At 37.6% G+C, this 18,295-nt stretch overlaps 1 long non-coding RNA gene across 1 annotated transcript; it reads left to right on the top strand.

The window, feature by feature from the left end:
- Positions 1 to 632: 632 nt before the first annotated feature.
- Positions 633 to 16,865, top strand: LOC132650854 (uncharacterized). Its single transcript, XR_009588943.1, has 4 exons — positions 633 to 724; positions 1,116 to 1,217; positions 7,542 to 7,613; positions 16,702 to 16,865. It is a non-coding gene; the product is annotated as an uncharacterized LOC132650854 (long non-coding RNA).
- The last annotated feature ends 1,430 nt before the right edge of the window (positions 16,866 to 18,295 follow it).

The raw sequence follows: 18,295 nt of genomic DNA, 5'->3' as shown, positions 1-18,295 counted from the left end.
TACTGAGCTTACAAATACTCTCTCTTTCTGCATTGCACTCATTAAATTTCCGAAGCTGTCAAGAAAATCTAAACCATTACTAAAATCTCATTTGATAAAAACCCAATGAACTGCTCCTGGCATCCACATCCCTCTATTCTTTTACCCCATTTTTAAAAAGATGTTCTTTTACTGCCAGTTTGTGTGCTGGCTTCTGTTGAACAGCATCAAGATGAAATAGACCTCCTCCTGAGACTGTAGCTCAGTTGGTAGAGTGACTAACTACCATTCATGAAGCCCTGGGTCTGATCCTCTGCACTTTTGTAAGAGAGATATGATAGTAAACACCTGTAGTTTCCAGCACAGGGGAGGTGGAGGCAGCAAGACAGAAATTTAAGGTCATCCTCAGCTACATAGAGAGATTTTGGCCAGTCTAGGTTACATGGAACCATGTCTACAAAGGGGAGGAGCACCTGACCAGATGGGTCATGAGTTTAAACTGATAGTGGCTCTTGCACAGTACCTTAGTTTGCTTCCCAGCAACCATATCTCATTGCTCATGGCCACCTCTAACTCCAGGTTTAGGGTATCCAATGCAGGGTAATTATTTTGAAAACTAATTTAAATTATCATATTCATTTATTTTTTTATTTGTTTGTTTTTGTTTTTCAAGACAGGGTCTCATTATGTAGTCCTGGCTGTCCTGAAATTACTCTGTAGACCATGGCTGAACTTGAACTCACAGGTATCTGTCTGCCTCTTTTTCCCCAGGGCTGGGATTAAAGACTGTATTTTTTTGTTTATTTGTTTGTTTTAGTTCCTTTCCTATGTTTGTCATCTGAGGAGATCAGAAGAATTCATGGGATCCTGTAGAGGTGGACCAGGTGCTGTGAGCCAGCTTAAGTGGATACTGTGAATTAAACTTAGGTTTATTTTTGGAATAGCCGGAAGTATTCTTATCCACTGAGCCATTCCTTTAGCCCTCTCAGTTTTTTTTTAAGTTGATATAAGTAAATTTGGGGAATCTGAGGATTTAGCTCAATGGAAGAAAGCATGCTCTACATGTATGAGAGCAAAGATTTCATCCTCCATGCTGCAAAAAAAAATGCTTGTTTTGTTTTGCTTTATATTTTCAGACAGGACTTCTTTTAGCCATTGATAGTCATAAACTCACTAGCCAAGGATATCCTTGAACTTCTGATTGTTCCACCTGTACCTCCTAAGGGCACTGATTACAGGTAATACCACTGTGTCAAGTTTTATGTGGTGTTGGGCATGAACCCATAGCTTCATGCATGCTAGGCAAGCACCATGCCAACTGAGTTCCATCCCCAGCCATTTTTTTTTCTGTGAAGTCACAGAAAAAAATAATCTCATTGCATTTTCTAAAACCTCTCTTTAATCTTTAATACTCTTGGCACCCTTCCACCTGTGGGACAGATTGTTCACTTTGCCACATGTTGACTAAGGCTGTACGGTATTCACCTTAATTCCAGGAGGAGGAGGGAAATTGCCTACTGAGTGCTGGAAGACAAAAGGTAGGCTATGAAACGACAGGCGTAAATGATACTGAAATAAAAATCTCTGAAGATCTGGAAAAGGTGTGGCCCCCAAATGGAATCCAAGGCCAGAAATCACTGAGCCCGTCCCTTCAGTACACTGTAATCCCAAGGCAGGTGCACATGTCACTTAAGACTCACTGGCCAAGGTGGCAGCGCCAGGAGAACACTACTTCTGAGGACCAGGACAACATTTTCTGTACAGCAACCAATTGACTGAACTCTGGGCCCTAAAACAATAGTGATCATGTTTCCCAGGTGAGAGGAAACCCCCACAGTGTGGGAATCAGTCAGGTCCACTCTCAGCTCACCCAGCCAGAACCCGGAAGAGATCCCAGGTCGTGCAGCCACTAGGTTGCCAGACCAGAGCCACATGCCTGTGTATCCTGATCACCTTCCCAGGCTGAATGGTGGGTACAAAAACACCAGAGAATGGGAGTCCCAGTTGCGAGAAAAACCCACAGGGAAGGAAGGAAAAGGATCTAGCCTCCGGTCAGCCAGTCTTTCCCTGGAAAAGATCTCACAGAATGGTGGGTGTGCACCACCAGCACTGAACTGGGCTCCAGCTGTGAGCACAGAGACTTGCTGCATGCCCAACTCTCCATCACAGACAGAACTGTGCACTGCAGGGCAACAGAGGCTGGGAGTCCCTGTTGGGAGAAAACCCCACAGGAAGGAAGCAGATGGGGACTGAATTAGGTCATCCAGTATATCCCTGGAAAAGGTCCCATAGACTAGCAGGCACTCGTGCTGTCAGCCCAGAGACCTGCTGTGCACAGTTGTTCAGTAGAGACAGAACTGTGTGCCCCAGGGCACTAGAGACTGGGAGTCCCTGTCAGGGAAAAAAACTTACAGGGAAGGAAGCAAATGCGGATGGATGGAGGCCACCCAATATATCCCTGAAAAAGGTCCCACAGACCAGCGTGCCTGGAAAGCCAGGGACCTGCTGTGCACCAGCTAGCCTGCTGCTCCCAGGAGAGCGGTACTCACCTGCCACTGATTACCACTTGGGTACTGGGGCACAGAGCCCCAACCTCAGACCTACAGAAGCCTGGGATCCCCGAGATCAACCCCCAGATACTTCTCCAAGGGGCAACCAGTTATCCCTAAACAAACCAAACCACGGGCTACCCAGGTTACAGCAACAGCTCACTAAATTACAGCAAGAAACCCAGAAGCAGGGCAGCTGTGACTTCTCCGAGTGAGAGGAGAGCCCTCTCCACTAACAAGGACCACAGTTACCACTCAGGTCTGTACACCTGAGGTGATCTGTGACAACTCCTGAAAAACACCGGCCATTCAGTGACCATACCCAAAAAGCTGAGGAGGCTTCCTTCAGAAAAAAAGAAACATTCCTGCCAATGGGATTCTCTCCACCACAGGATTCCAGGGACCACCAAAAACTAACACCCAACACCGAAGATAGCCCAATGGGTAGAGCCAAGGTAAAAGCTCAACCAACAAAAGACAGAGCAGTATGGCATCTCCAGAACCCAGTTATACAAAGGCAAGTAGCCCTGGACACCCCAGCATAACTGAAATTCAAGAAGATGACCTAACATCTATGCTCATGAAGAGGAAAATAGAGGAAACAAAATGTGTAAAGACCTAGAAGAACATAAAGACATAACAGCTTATGACCATTTGTAAAGAAATAGAGGAAGATAAATACAAACAGATTATGGTCATCTGTAAAGAAAGATGGGAAGTTGCAGCCAGTTTGTGGCCTTTAAAGAGGAAATATTTAAATCACTGAAAGAAATAAAAGAAACAGAGGATTGTTCAAACAAACAGCTGAAGGAATTGAAGGAAAATACAGTCAGACAGGTGAAGGAAATCAACAAAATGGCTCAAGATCTGAAGATAGAATTGGAAAAATTAAAGAAAACACAAATGGAGGAAATCATGGAGAGAAAGAACTTGGGGAAGAAAATAGGTACTACACAGGTAAGCATAACTAATAGACTTCCAACAAGAGATGGAAGAAAGAATCTCAGGTGTGCAGGATAAAATGGAAGAAATCAATGTATCCCTCAAAGAAAATGTTAAATATTAAAAATTCCTGACACAGACCATCCAAGAAATTCATGACAACATAAAAAGACAAAACCTAAGAAGAATAAGAATAGAGGAAAAAGAAGACTCCCTCCTCCAAGGCCCAGTAAATATTTTCAACAAGATCATTGAAGAAAATTTCCCCAACTTAAAGGAGAGGCCAATAAGAATACAAGAGGTCTACAGAACACCTAATAAATCAGACAAGGAAATCTTCCCATCACATAATAATCACAACAGTAAGTATACAGAACAAAGAAAAAATACTAAAAGCTGCAAGGGAAAAAGGCCAAGTGACATATAATGGCAAACCCATTAGAATCACACCTGACTTCTCAACAGAGACTATGAAAGCCAGAAGAGCCTGGATGTATCCATCCAGACCCTAAGAGAACACAGATGTCAGCATAGGCTACTGTACCCAGCAAAACTCTCAGTCCTCATAGATGGAGAAAACAAGATATTCAATGACAAAAATTTCAACAATACCTACACACAATTCCAGTGTTACAGAAGATGCTAGAAGGAAAAATACAACCCAAGAAAACGAACTACTTTCAAAAAAAACAAAAACAAAAACAAAACAAAAACAAAACAGGAAATAAATAACTTCACTACAGCAAAACAAAAACAAGTAGCCAAACACACTATCGTAGCCAACATCAATATCAAAGGATCTAAGAGCCACTGGTCATTAATCTCCCTCAACATCAGTGGACTCAATTCTCCAATAAAAAGACACAGACTAACAGAATGGATGCGTAAACAAGACCCAACAATCTGTTGCATACAAGAAACACACCTAAATCACAAAGATAGACATTACCTGAGAGTAAAGGGCTGGAAGACGGTTTACCAAGCAAATGGACCCAAGAGGCAAGCAGGAGTAAGTAAGCCATTCTAATATCTAATAAAAGATATTTTCAACCAAAATTAATCAAAAGAGATAGAGAAGGACACTTCATAATCATCAAGGGAAAAATTCACCAGGAAGATATCACAATCCTGAACATCTATGACCCAAATGCAAGGGCACCCACATTTGTAAAAGAAACTTTAATAAAGCTTAAACCACACATAGACCCCCACACATTAATAGTGGGAGACTTCAACACCCCACTCTCAACAAAGGACAGGTCAACAAAACAGAAATTAAACAAAGAAACAATAACTCTGACAGGTCATGAATCAAATGGACCTCGTGGACATCTACAGAACCTTTCACCCAAACAAAAAAAAATTACCTTTTTCTCAGCACCTCATGGAACCTTCTCCAAAGTAGACCATATAGTGGGTCACAAAGCAAGACTCAACAGATATAAGAAGATTGCTTTTTTATGACAACAACTACATTTCAACTAAACATAAAGTTTAAATACATGGATGAAGTGTTGTTAATAAGGCACTTTAAAAAATACATATTAATATTTTTGCTTCAATAAAGAAACAAAAAGTTATCAGCATTCTCTTTTGTTTAAATTAGCACAGCTTTTGATTATCTGAAACCAGAAAATTATAAACATCTAAAAAATATTTTTCTTAGTTACGCTGGAATCTGCATCAGTTAATAGTGTTAATTCACTCTAAACTTAATAGTTAACACTCTAAACAAATAATTCAGAGTCAATTATATACTTATAAAGTCAACAAAAATAAGAAAATGTGTAACTACCCCATTTTTTAATTGGATTACTTGGTTTGTTGGAGTTTAACTACTTGAGTTCTTTATATATTCTGGATATTAGCCCTTTGTCAGATATAGGGTTGGTGAAGATCCTTTCCCAATCTGTAGGCTGTCATTTTGTTCTGATGACAGTGTCCTTTGCCTTATAGAAGCTTTTTTTTTTCCTGGGGTCTCATTTATTGATTGATGATCTTAGAACCTGTGTTCTCGATGTTCTGTGCCAGTGAGGTCAAGGCTCTTCCCCTCTTTTTTTTCTAATAGATTTAGTGTGTCTGGTTTTATGTTGAGGTCTTTGATCCACATGGACTTTAGTTTTGTGCAGGGTGATAAATACGGGTTTATTTGCATTTTTCTGCATGTAGACATCCAGTTAGAACAACATCATTTGTTGAAGATGCTATCTTTTTTCCATTGCATGGTTTTGGATTCTTTGGAACTTTTCTGGCATGAACCAAGTGGCAGTCTCTCTGATCCCCTCCCGTTTATTAGTTGATGGTCTTCATGTTTTTTGCATGTTCCATTTTAGTCCTGATCAGAAAATTCTTTCCTGAAAATTCCAACGTATCTCTTATTTTTCTTTTGTTAGTTTCAGGATATCATGAAAAAGATTGCAGTTCTTCTATGATACCTCTGGAATTGTTTTGTGCATGGTGAGAGATATGGACAGTTTCATTTTTATGTGGAGGTAAATAGTTCAGCAAGTACTACTGAAGGTGCTCTTTTCCCTAATTTTCAAAAGCTGTAGGAGTGCAGCTTTGTGTGGTGGTCCTCAATTCTATTCCAATGGTCAGTAAGCCCATTTTTAAGACAGTACCATGCTGTTTTTATTACTATAGCTCTGTAATGTAACCTGACACATGAAATGGAGATACCTGCAGAAGTATTTTTGATGTTAAAGACAGTTTTTGTTGTTTTGGATTTTTTTCTTACAAATGGATTTCAAGAACATTTTCAGTTTCTTTGAGGAACTATATTGGAAATTGGTGGAGACTGCATTGAATATATGAATAGCTTTTGGTAGAGTGGGCATTTACACAACATTATTCTTATAAAACCCTAAGCATGTGCAGTCTTTCCATCTTCTGGTTTCTTATCTAATGTCTTAAAATTTGCCTTGTGTTTGTTAGGTGCATTTGATTTATGGTGTCTTTAAATTCCACAGTTCCTCGGATTAGTTTGTTTCCAGATAACCAGTTTATTAGCAGAAGGGATTATTGATTATCACTGTTTTGGAGCAAATCTGTTGTTTCATATGTAATTTTTTCTTTTAGGAAACTGAGTACACTTGTTTTTGATGTCTGTGTGTTGGGATTGTAATATCTTTTTGTTTGTTTTTTTTTCCCAGACAGGTGTCTCTGTGTAGCTCTGGCTCTCCTGGACTTGCATTGTAGGCCAGGGAGGATTTGAACTCACTGTGACCAAGCCTCCTCTGCCTCCAGGATTGCTGGGATTACAAGTGCACACTGCCACCACTACCAAACTGATTGTAATATCTTTTGGTGGATTTTTCTTGAATGAGTATGAAGTGCCCCCCTAACTACTTTTGTCTTGAAGTACATTTGGTCAGACAATAAAATACCTATATATATGGTGGTTTTCTGGTTCCATTTCATTGGAATCTTATCAAATCTATTTCCACAAGTAAGTGTCTGTATTTAACGTTGATGTAAGGTTCTTAGAGGCAGAAAACAGATGTATCCTGTTTCTTATCCAGTCTGGTAGTTCATGCGTATTTATTGAGAAATTGAGACCAGTAATATAGTTATTATGAAAGCTGTGTATTGATTTTTGTTATTTTCTTGATTTCATGCTTTTTTCTTGAATATATTTGACAATTAAACATTGTACATGCAATATTTTTTAGTACCTTGTGATATCTTGGTCATTCTTCTTTTTACATTGATATATTCCTCCTAATTTTTTTCATAGTGCTGTTTTGTACACATGAATTCTTTTAATGAGTGTTTACTGTAAAAGCTTATTCCTCCTGCAGTTTTAATACATATTTTTGTTGAGTATAACTTCTTGTCTAACAGTTACGATGTTTCAGGGGTTAGAGTATATCCTTTGATTTCCTTCTGTGGTTAAGTTTATGTGAAACTCTTTTGTATTATTCTAATAAGTGGGCTACCTTTTTAAGTTACTTTATCTTCCTCAGTGTAAAATTTAATACCATTTTTAAATTTTGTGTTTCTAGTATTTTAACTATACTACATTGTTAAAATCTCTATGCCAATCTCCCTCTTTCTCTCTCTGTTTGGCAGGGTTCCAATGTTCAGGATATGACTTGTGACAGGATGAAGAATCCCTGTTCAATTTATCTCTTGAGTGGTCAGGTAAAAGGGACTGGATACACTGTTGCTAAGGCAGAAAACTTAACCTGGCCACCTGTTTTGTTTTCACTGATTGAACTTGTCAAAATCTGCTCTGGCCCAAACTGGAAGAGTCCTACTCAGTTAGGTTCTGAATCTATTCACTTATTTGTGGATCGATAGGAAAAGGAAGAAAAAAAAAGGAAAGTAAGCACAGACTGTTCCTATACACATGCTCAACAGAAAGGGTAGATGAAATTAAAACCTTATAGTTCATCTTAAACAAATTTTCAAGAGTTTACATATGATGATGTTGTTGCTTTTAGCTAGCAACTCCTCTGCAGAAACTGCGTCAGGCTTCTGGTCCCACAGTACACACCCATATATACATATAGACAAACAATCAGACATATGGATTTGTACATATTACTAGACACATTCCATGGTTGATAAAAGTGGAGCTCCTGACCTGCAAACAATTGACATACACTCATATAAAATCACTGGCCATAAAAAACTCATTTATTATCTATTTATACTTTTATATTTCTGAGGCAAAGGAATTACCTCATAGTCAATAAGACAATTGATCACAAAATAAGATGAATTCTAAAATACAACAGTTTACACATTTTAAAACTAAACATTTCTTATTTATGTATCCTTTACATGTGTTCATAGTTTAGAATGACAAAGGCTGAAAAGGGTCTCAAAGTTCCAAGAATATATGTATTTTCAGTTAGGACTAACCTGGCTACACCTTTCAGCTCTCTCTAAGTTTATACTGAGTTCAAGATAATAATTCTTTTTTGCTTCAAATTCTAAGAAACAACGTTTATTTAAAATGATAGTATGCCATTAGTTGACAAGGTATAAGAAATTACAACAAAATAGTTTATATTTAATGGCATCAATATTTGTACTTGATTTAGACATTTTATGGTAGCTCTATTATATTTTGGGTTCATGGGAAGTTTAAAATGACTTGCCTGTACCTATGGTGTATACCAGGGTTCGTGGCATCATCTGGAATAAAGGCTATCTGAGAGGTCACAAATGTGCCTCATATCTGTCTCCTAGTAATGTATCTGGAGGTTCACAAAGCTGTTTATTGCAGTCATAAACATTCTAAAGTTGTTTTAGAAGTTTGAAAGCAATTTAACTTTAAAATTATTTGAATCAAATCAGGAATTCCATAATTAGGAAATAATCCAGTTAAAAAGCAGTACATCTTCAATAAGATTGTTCAATTAGAGTGGGTAAATCCCCAGAAAGTGATGGTTCAAACCATGCCAGGTTTTAGGGAGATGCAGCAGTGCACAAATGATGGTGTTGTTAGAGGTTGGAATCAGTTCTGTGGTGCATGACAGTACAGTCCTTGCAAAATACAGGATTCCCTTCCAGAGAGCTCTCCTACCTACTGAACTTTCCCAAATCAGTGGCTCTTGACATCATTTCAGATGCTGGAAGCATTTCTGTGGCTGCATCACAGTACAGATGCAAAATACTGGACAACCTTCCAGAAGGCTCACATTCCTAAAGAGCTCCTTTTACAGAAGGGCTCCTGACAATACGTCATGGAGAATTTGTTTTCTAGTCTTATGTAATTGGCATTCTGTAGTTCTCTCACAACTTGGTAGGCATCCCTTTTATTAGCTTTTGGAAATTTTCTTCAATACCTTTACTGAAGATACTTTATATGACTTTGCTAATGTTTTTATGCTCCTCTTTTTATAAATATACTTTAGGTGTTTGATATTTTCTTTGTATCCCCAAACTCTGTCATTTCCATTCATATATGCTTTTAAGTTTCTCATTTTCTTTTATTGAGTCTTCTGGTTCCTCTACTTGGTCTTCTTTCCTAAACTCTCTCTTTTCAACAAGATCAATTCTGTTAGTGTGACTTTACACTGAGATTTGTATTTCCTTGACTGGGTTTTCCTATTTAGCATTGTTTCAGTTTGAGTTTTTGAAAAAAAAATTAATTTATTTTATTTTTATTATTAGTTACATTTTATTAACTCTGTATTCCAGCTGTATTCCACTCCCTCATTCCCTCCCAACCCTACCCTCCCTCCCTCATCTCTTCCCTGCCCCTTTCCAAGTCCACTGATTGGGAAGGACCTCCTCCCCTTTTATTTGACCCTGTTTTATCAGGTATTTTCAGGACTGGCTGCAAAGTCCACCTCTGTGGCCTATCAGGACTGCTCCTCCCTTGTGGGGTGGGGAGGTCAAAGAGCCTGCCATTGAGTGCCTGTCAGAAATAGTCCCTGTTCCCCTTACTGTGGGAAACCAATTGGTTAATGAGCTACCACAGACTACATCTGAACAGAGGTTCTATGTTATATCCATACATGGTCCTGGGTGGAGTGTCAGTCTCAGAAAAGACCCCTTTGCCCAGATATATTTGGTCCTTGTGGAGCTCCTATCCTTTCCACGTCATAAAAACTCCCTTCTTTCATATGATTCCCTGCACTCTGCCAAAGGTTTGGTTATGAGTCTTAATATCTGTTTTGATACACTGCTAGGTAGAGTCTTTCAGAGGCCCTCTGTGGTAGGCTCCTGTCCTGTTACTTGTTTTCTCCTATGTCTAATGCCCATCCCATTTGTCTTTATAAGTGAGGAGTGTATAGATTTCAGTATGTTTTATCATCTTGTAGGTCTATATAAGTGAGTATATACCGTGTGTGTCTTTCTCCTTCTGGGATACCTCATTTAGAATGATATTTTCTACATCCCACCATTTGCCTGCAAATTTCATGATTTCCTTGTTTTTTTATTGCTGAGTAGTATTCCATTGTGTGAAAATTGCCACAATTTCTGTATCCATTCCTCCGTTGATGTTGATGGACATCTGGGTTGTTTCCAGGTTCTGGCTATTACAAATAAAGCTGCTACAAACATGGTTGAGCAAATGTCCTTGTTGTGTACTTGAGCAAATTTTGGGTATATGCCTAGCAGTGGTATAGCTTGGTCTTGAGAAAGCACTATTCTTAATTGTCTGAGAAAGCACCAGATTGACTTCCAAAGTGGTTGTACCAGTTTACATTCCCACCAGCAATGGAGGAGGGTTCCCCTTTCTCCACAACCTCTCCAGCATGTGTTGTCATTGGAGTTTTTGATCTTAGCCATTCTGATGGGTGTAAGGTGAAATCTCAGGGTCGTTTTGATTTGCATCTCCCTGATGGCTAAGGATGTTGAGCATTTCTTTAAGTGTTTCTCTGTCATTCTATATTCCTCTGCTGAGAATTCTCTGTTTAGTTCTGTATCTCATTTTTTAATTGTATTACTTGTTTTGTTGGTGTTTAACTTCTTTAGTTCTTTATATATTCTGTATATTAGCCTTCTGTCAGATGCAGGGTTAGTGAAGCTCTTTTCCCATTCTGTAGGATGTCGTTTTGTTCTGATTGATGGTGTCCTTTGCTTTACAAAAGCTTTTCAGTTTCATAAGATCCCATTTATTAATTATTAATCTTGGAGCTAGTAGTGTTGGTGTTCTCTTCAGGACATTGTCTTATGTGTAAATAAAGTCAAGGCTCTTCCCAATTTTTTCTTCTTACAGGTTTAGTGTGTCTGGTTTCATGTTGAGTTCTTTGATTCACTTAGACTTTAGTTTTGTGCAGGTTGATAAATATGGGTCTGTTTGCATTTTTCTACTTAGACATTCAATTAGACTAGCATAATTTGTTGAAAATGCTGTTTCTTTTCCATTGTGTGGTTTTAGGTTCTTTGTCAAAATTTAAGTTTTCTTAGATGTGTGGATTTATTTCTGGGTTTTCTGTTTGAGTACAATAATCTACCAATCTGTTTGTATGCCATTACCGTGCCATTTTTATTAGTGTTGCTCCATAGTACAGCTTGAGATCTGGGATGGAGATACCTCCAGAATTTCTGTTATTGTACAGGATTGGTTTTAGGAATTCTATGGTTGTTTTTTGTCTTTTTAATTTGTTTTGTTTTGTGAAATTGAGAATTGTTCTTTCAATGTTTGTAGAAAATTCTGTGGTATTTTTACGGGAATTGCATTAAATCTGTAGATTGTTTTTGGTAGCATGGACATTTTCACTATGTTAATCTTACAGTTCCATGAGCATGGGAGATTTTTAAATCTGTTATTGTACAGGATTGTTTTTAGGAATTCTGTAGGTTTTTTTTATTTTGTTTTGTGAAATTGAAAATTGTTCTTTCAATGTCTGTAGAAAATTTTGTGGTATTTTGATGGGAATTGCATTAAATCTGTAGGTTGCTTTTGGAAGCATAGACATTTTCAATATGTTAATCCTACAGCTTCATGAACATGGGAGATCTTTTCATCTTCTGATATCTTCTTCAATTTCTTTCTTTAGACACTTGAAGTTTTTTTTCCCCTGTGCTTCTTTCATTTTTTTGGTTAGAGTTACACCAAGGTTCTTTAAGTTCTTTGTGGCTATTGTGAAGGGAGTTGTTTCCCTAATTTCTTTCTCAGCCTTTTGTCTTTTGTATAAGGAGGGTTTCAGATTTTTTTTGAGATATTTTTTATCCAGCCACTTTGCTGAAGGCATTTATCAGCTGAAGGGGTTCTCTGGTAGAATTTTTGGGGTCACTGATGATCTGCCAATAGTGATACTTTGACCTCTTCCTTTGCAATTTGCAATTCCTTAATCTTAATCTTAATTCTTCCTTTGAAATTCCCTTAATCCCCTTTAGTTGTCTTATTGCTCTATCTAGGGCTTCCAGTACGATGTTGAAAAGATACAGAGTGGGCAGCCTTCCCTTGTCCCTGATTTCTGTGGGATTGATTTAAATTTCTGTCCAATTAATTTGATGTTGGCTGTAGGGTTGCTGTACGCTGCTTTTACTATGTTTCAGTATGTGCCTTGTATCCATGATCTCTCCAAAGCTTTAAACATGAATGGGTGTTGAACGTTGTAAAATGTTCTTTCAGCATCAAAGGAGATGCTCATGTGTTTGTTTACTTTTTCAGTTTGTTTTTATGGTGGATTACATTGATTTTTTTTTATGTTTAACTACTCCTGCATGGCTAAGATGAAGCCTACTTGGTTGTGGTGATCGATATCTTTAATATGCTTTGCATTCAGTTTACAAGTATTTTATTGAGTAATTTTGCATCAATGTTCCTAAGTGAATTTGGTCTAAATTTCTCTTACTTTGTTGGGTCTTTGTGTGGTTTTGCTATCAGCATGACTGTGGCCTCACAGAATGAGTTTGGCAACATCCCTTCTGTTTCTGTTTTGTGGAACAGTTTGAAGAGTATTTGTATTAGCACATAGTTGAAGGTCTGGTAGAATTCTGCACTGAAACAATATGGCCCTGGGTCTTTTATGGATCGGAGATTTTTGATGAAACCTTCTATTTCCTTATGTGATATAGGACTGTTTAATTTATTTACCTGATCTTGATTCATCTTTGGTAAATGGAATCTGTCAAGCAAATTTTCCATTTAGTTACATTTTCAAATTTTGTTGCATATAGCCTTTTGAAGAAGGACCTAATGATTCCTTAAATTTCCTCAGTGTCTGTTGTTATCTTCTCCTTTTCACTTTTGATTGTGTTGATTTGTACAATGTTCCTTTGCCTTTTAGTTAATTTGGCTAAGGGTTTGTCTGTCTTGTTCATTTTCTCAAAGAACCAGTTCTTGAATTTGGTGATTCTTTGACTCGTTCTCTTTGTTTCTAATGTATTTATTCCATCCCTGAGTTTGATCATTTTTAGTTGTATACTCTTCTTAGGTGGCTCTGCTTCTTTATTTCTAGTATTTTAAGGTGTGCCATTAAGTTGCTTGTTTGAGATGCCTTGAATTTTCTTATGAAGGCACTTAGTGCTATGAACTTTCCTCTTAGTACTGTTTTCATTGTATCCCATAAATTTGGGTGCCTTCATTTTCATTGAGTTTTAGGAATTCTCTGATTTCTTCTTTTTTATTTCTTATCTGATCTTGCTGTTGTTGAGTAGAGAGTTGTTTAGTTTCCATGCATATGTAGGCATGTTGTTATTTCTGTTGTTGTTGAGGTCTAGTTTTGGGCCATGGTGGTCTGATAGGATACAAACGATTGTTTAAATCTTCCTATATCTGTGAAGGCTTGCTTTGTGCCTGGCTGTATAGTCAGTTTTGGAGAAGGTTCCACGAGGTGCTGAGAAGAATGTATACTCTTTTGTGTTTGTGTGAAAGTGTCTATAGACATCTATTAGGTCCATTTGATTTAAGACCTCTGCAAGTGTCATTATTTCTCTATTTAACTTCTATCACAATGATCTATCCTTTGGCAAGAGTGGGGTGTTGAAGTCTCCCTCTAATAAAGTATTGGGATCAATGTGTGATTTAAGATTTAATAAAGTTTTTTTGACATATCCTTGTGTTTTGGTGCATTGATGTTCAGGATTGTGATGTTCTCCTGATGTATTTTTCCTCTGATGAGAATGAAGTATCCTTCTTCATCTCTTTTGATTAATTTTGGTTGAAAGCCTATTTTATTAGATATTAGGATGGCTACACAAGCTTCCTTCTTGTGTCCATTTGCTTGGAAAACTTTCTTCCAACTCATTACTCTGAGGTAGTGGCGACTTTTGTTGCAGAGGTGTTTCTTAAATGCAACAGAATGTTGGATCCTGTGTCTGCAACAAGTCTGTTTGTCTGAGTCTTTTTATCGGAGAGTTGAGACTATCAATGTTAATAGATATTAGTGACCAATGATTTTTAGTTCCTTTTATTGTTGAGTTGTTGATGATTTTGTGTTTGTGTGTTTGCTTTCTTTTGTTTTTTGATGTGAGGTGTGTTTATTCTCTGTATTGGGTGTACTTGATCTCATTGGGTTGAAATTTTCCTTCTAGTATCTTCTGTAGGGTTGGATTGCCGCATGTATATTGTTTAAATTTAGTTATGTCATGGATGATTTTGTTTTCTCCATCTTTGTTGATTGAAAGTTTTGCTGGATATAGTAGTCTGGGTTGTCATCTATGATCTCTAATCTCTGCATGATATCTGTCTAGGCCCTTCTGGCTTTCATAGACTCTGTTGTGAAGTCTGGTGTGATTCTGATAGGTTTGACTTTATATGTTACTTGGCTTTTTTCCCTTGCCACTTTTAATAATTTTTTTTTTCATTTTTCTGTAGATTTAGTGTTTTGATTATTATGTGACAGGAGGAATTTCTTTTCTGGTCTAGCTTATTTGGGCTTGCTGATTTTGTCATATGTGAGCCAAAGTGTTGGAGCAATGGCAGGTAGATCTCTTTGCCTAGAACTGCCCCAGTGTCCCACAGGCTTCACTTAGATGGTGGGGAATAGAACCTTAGTCCAAAGCCTAGGTTAGCTCTGCTGTGTTCACTGTCTGTGCTGTGCTGGCTGATTCTGACCTGGGTGAGCCACACAGAAGAGGATTAGGCATAAAGGAGCTGTACGTTCTCCACAGCACCAGAATGTATCCCCTCCAATGGGCAGAGAGAGTCAGTTACACTAACTGCTGTGACTAGGAAGGTGTCCAAAGAATGTTGAGTGTGGTCTCCCGGGTTTGGAATCAGGAGCCTTTATTACCGAGAAGGTGTCCACAGTACTGTGATGGTAAGCATCCAGGTTTGGAGTCTCACCCACAATACAGGCAGTGAGTGCCCAAGGTCAGAGCTGTCTTACTCTGATTCTAGGAAGATATCCACAGAAAGTGGTCTTAGGCAGTGGGAGGCAAGTTATCCACAGATGGAGTGTTTTGGCAGGTGGGTGGCCTAAGGCTGTAGGGTTGGACCCCAGTGTGCTTGCTGCTTGTCCCAGAAAAGTACTCACTGATAGGGGGAGGGGTTCCAATGGTTTCCTGTGCTTCCGGGTCAGATCCAAGCCCACTGCTCCTGCCAGTATTTTAGCATCAATTTTCATAAGCTAGATAGGTATGAAGTTCTTTTTTTGTTGGATCTTTGTGTGGTTTAGGTTTCAAGGTTACTGTGGCCTCATAGAATGAGTTTGGCAATGTACCTACACATGCATGTCAACTAAACAACTCTCTACCCAATGACAGATTGGTCAGGGAAGAAAAAAAAAGAAATTAGACACTTCTTGAAATTCAATGAAAATGAAGGCAAAATTCACACAACTTATGGGACACAATGAAAGCAGTGCTAAGAGGAAAGTTCATAGTACTAAGTACCTTCAGAAAGAAGTTTGAGACATCTCATATAAGCAACTTAAAGGCTTACCTGAAAGCCCTAGAAAAAGAAGAAGCTGGAATACCCAGTAGGAGCAGACAGCTGGAAATAATCAAACTCATGGCTGAAATCAATCAATTAGAAACAAATAAAACAATTCAAAGAATCAATGAAACCAAGAGCTGGTTCTTTGAGAAAATCAACAAGATAGACAAACCCTTAGCTAAACTAACAAAAAGGCAGAAAGAAAATATCCAAATCAGCAAAATCATAAACAAAAAGGAAGATATAATGACAGACACTAAGGAAATTCAAAGAGTAATTAAGTCTTACTTCAAAAGCTTTTACACAACAAAACTTGAGAATCTAAATGAAACATAATTTTCTTGATAGATTCCATTTACGAAAGCTAAACTAAGATCAGGTAAATAAATTAAACAGTCCTATATCCCTCCAAGCAAATAAAAGCCATCATCAAATGTCTTCCTGTCAAAAAAAATGCCAGAGTCTGATGGTTTCAGTGCATAATTCTACCAGATGCTCAAAGAAGAGCTGCCACCAATTCAAACAATTCCACAAAATAAAAACAGAATATTTGTTACTTTTAAACTTAATAGATTTGTCTAGAAACTTCACACAAAATGAATCGGAACAAGAGATATTGTATATATCATAATTTAAAAGTGGTAAGGAAGAATGCAATTGTATTTAGCAGGATGAGATCATGAAAACCACAAAATTGAGGAGCACTGTGACAGTCTACAAAGACTAAAGTAGGACTGTAGAGACTAACAATAAAAATATTTTAAGTAAAATTCTATTATGAAGAAATCTTAAATCAAAACACCAGGCACCAAAATTAACCAGACCAGAATTCTGTACATTTCAGAGAAATTGTATACATTTAATATGTGCATTCTGAGTCACATTAACAAATATAAATATCATGTATCTTTCATGTTTATTATCTATAATATGTATCAGGAAGCTACAAGATTGTATACTACAGAACTTAATGTCAAGACTCCATTGCTGAAGATACCAGAAAACTTGAGTTAATGAACATGGAGAAATCAAGCTATTAATCACCTGGATGCTTTATCTTTGCTGGCTATATTTCATAGTGCTGGAAGGTGCTATATATCCTACCAAAGGAACTAAAGGTAATATCACTTTATCTGTGAACCAAGAGGGATACAGTTATGATGGGCCTTATATGATATACAGTCTGGTTCAGTAATAGGCACACATATTTTATGTGTAATTAATCTTTCTCTGATTCGATTTTTAAGGTCCCCTCATGATATAGAACACATGCTTGGCATTCAAAATCGCCATAATCTGTGACTAGGTAGGTCATAGACTCAAGTGGTGTACAAGTTTATGACATACTATGGTTTTCAAAACATGAATCTAAAATAAAGTGGTGAAGTCTTCCATTTCTTTATCACTGCTGTGTGTGTGGAGGATTGGAGCCCCTCTGCTACTTTATCATGAACTATGAAGTAGTGATTGCAGTCTATAATGTGTTTGCAATCCTTTACTTACATGCATAAAGTTGTGTAAAATGATATATATCATATGTATGTAGATATACATTTGGATCTATGCTGTCCTTTGGCAAGAACTACTATTTATTTTTCTTGTTTCTCACAATTTCAACAATGCCCTTCCATCACACATTTAATTTTATTTTGGTCTTTAAATATATATTGTTTAATATTTTAGTGCAAACATTTTGGTCATATTCACCAACACCACCACTTCCATATCCGCCTACATTAAGCCCCCTACCTATCTGACTTTGTGTTTCCTTTATTCTCCCAGTCAAGGGCAGTGAGTGTTCTATAAGTACTATTTTAACTGGAGCCTTCTTGTGTGTGTGGATGGCCACCTAGTGATCATAACAGTGAAGAAACTCTCTTCACTTTTCCAGTAACTCGCAAATCTCAGTAACTCTCTTTCCCAGTAACTATCAAATCCCAATCAAATTTCAGCTAGCAGTGATATTTTCTTCCCCTCTCCTTCTTCATGCTGGTATTTTGTTTTGTTTAAGTACACATGATCTGGCACATCTTTTCATAATTATTGTGAATTTACATGTGCAAGTAGCCTGCTGTGGACAGAAAATGTTGTTTTCTTGAGGTTATCCAAGCCTCTGGCTCTTACAATCTACCCAGGTCTCTTCAGCCATGACCCCTCATCCTTATTGAAATGGGTGTGATATGTAAGCCACATTTGTGTCTGAGCACTTCATAGTCTATTATGATATGTACCATGAGCAGTTTCTATACCTTGAACAGTCACTGATTTCTGCATTATTTTCCATCTACTGCAAAAAGAACAAAAGCTACGCTGATGAAGGCTCAGGGATGCACTAATCCACGGTGCAACAACAAATGAGTTGATTTCATATATAGTCCATTTTGTAGAATAACAGCATTAAGTTCAATCCTTGGGTCTTTGCTGTATCTAGTCACAGATTCTGGCTATTTTTATGGTGCCAAGTGTGTGTTCCATTCCATTGAGGAGACCTTAAAATCAAATCAAACAAAGGTTGATTCCATATATAATATGT

The sequence above is a fragment of the Meriones unguiculatus genome, assembly GCF_030254825.1.
Source record: "Meriones unguiculatus strain TT.TT164.6M chromosome 13 unlocalized genomic scaffold, Bangor_MerUng_6.1 Chr13_unordered_Scaffold_34, whole genome shotgun sequence".
In the NCBI taxonomy this organism is placed as follows: domain Eukaryota; kingdom Metazoa; phylum Chordata; class Mammalia; order Rodentia; family Muridae; genus Meriones; species Meriones unguiculatus.
The sequence above is the reverse complement of the archived record's forward strand: the minus strand, read 5'-3'. Positions and strand labels throughout refer to the sequence as shown.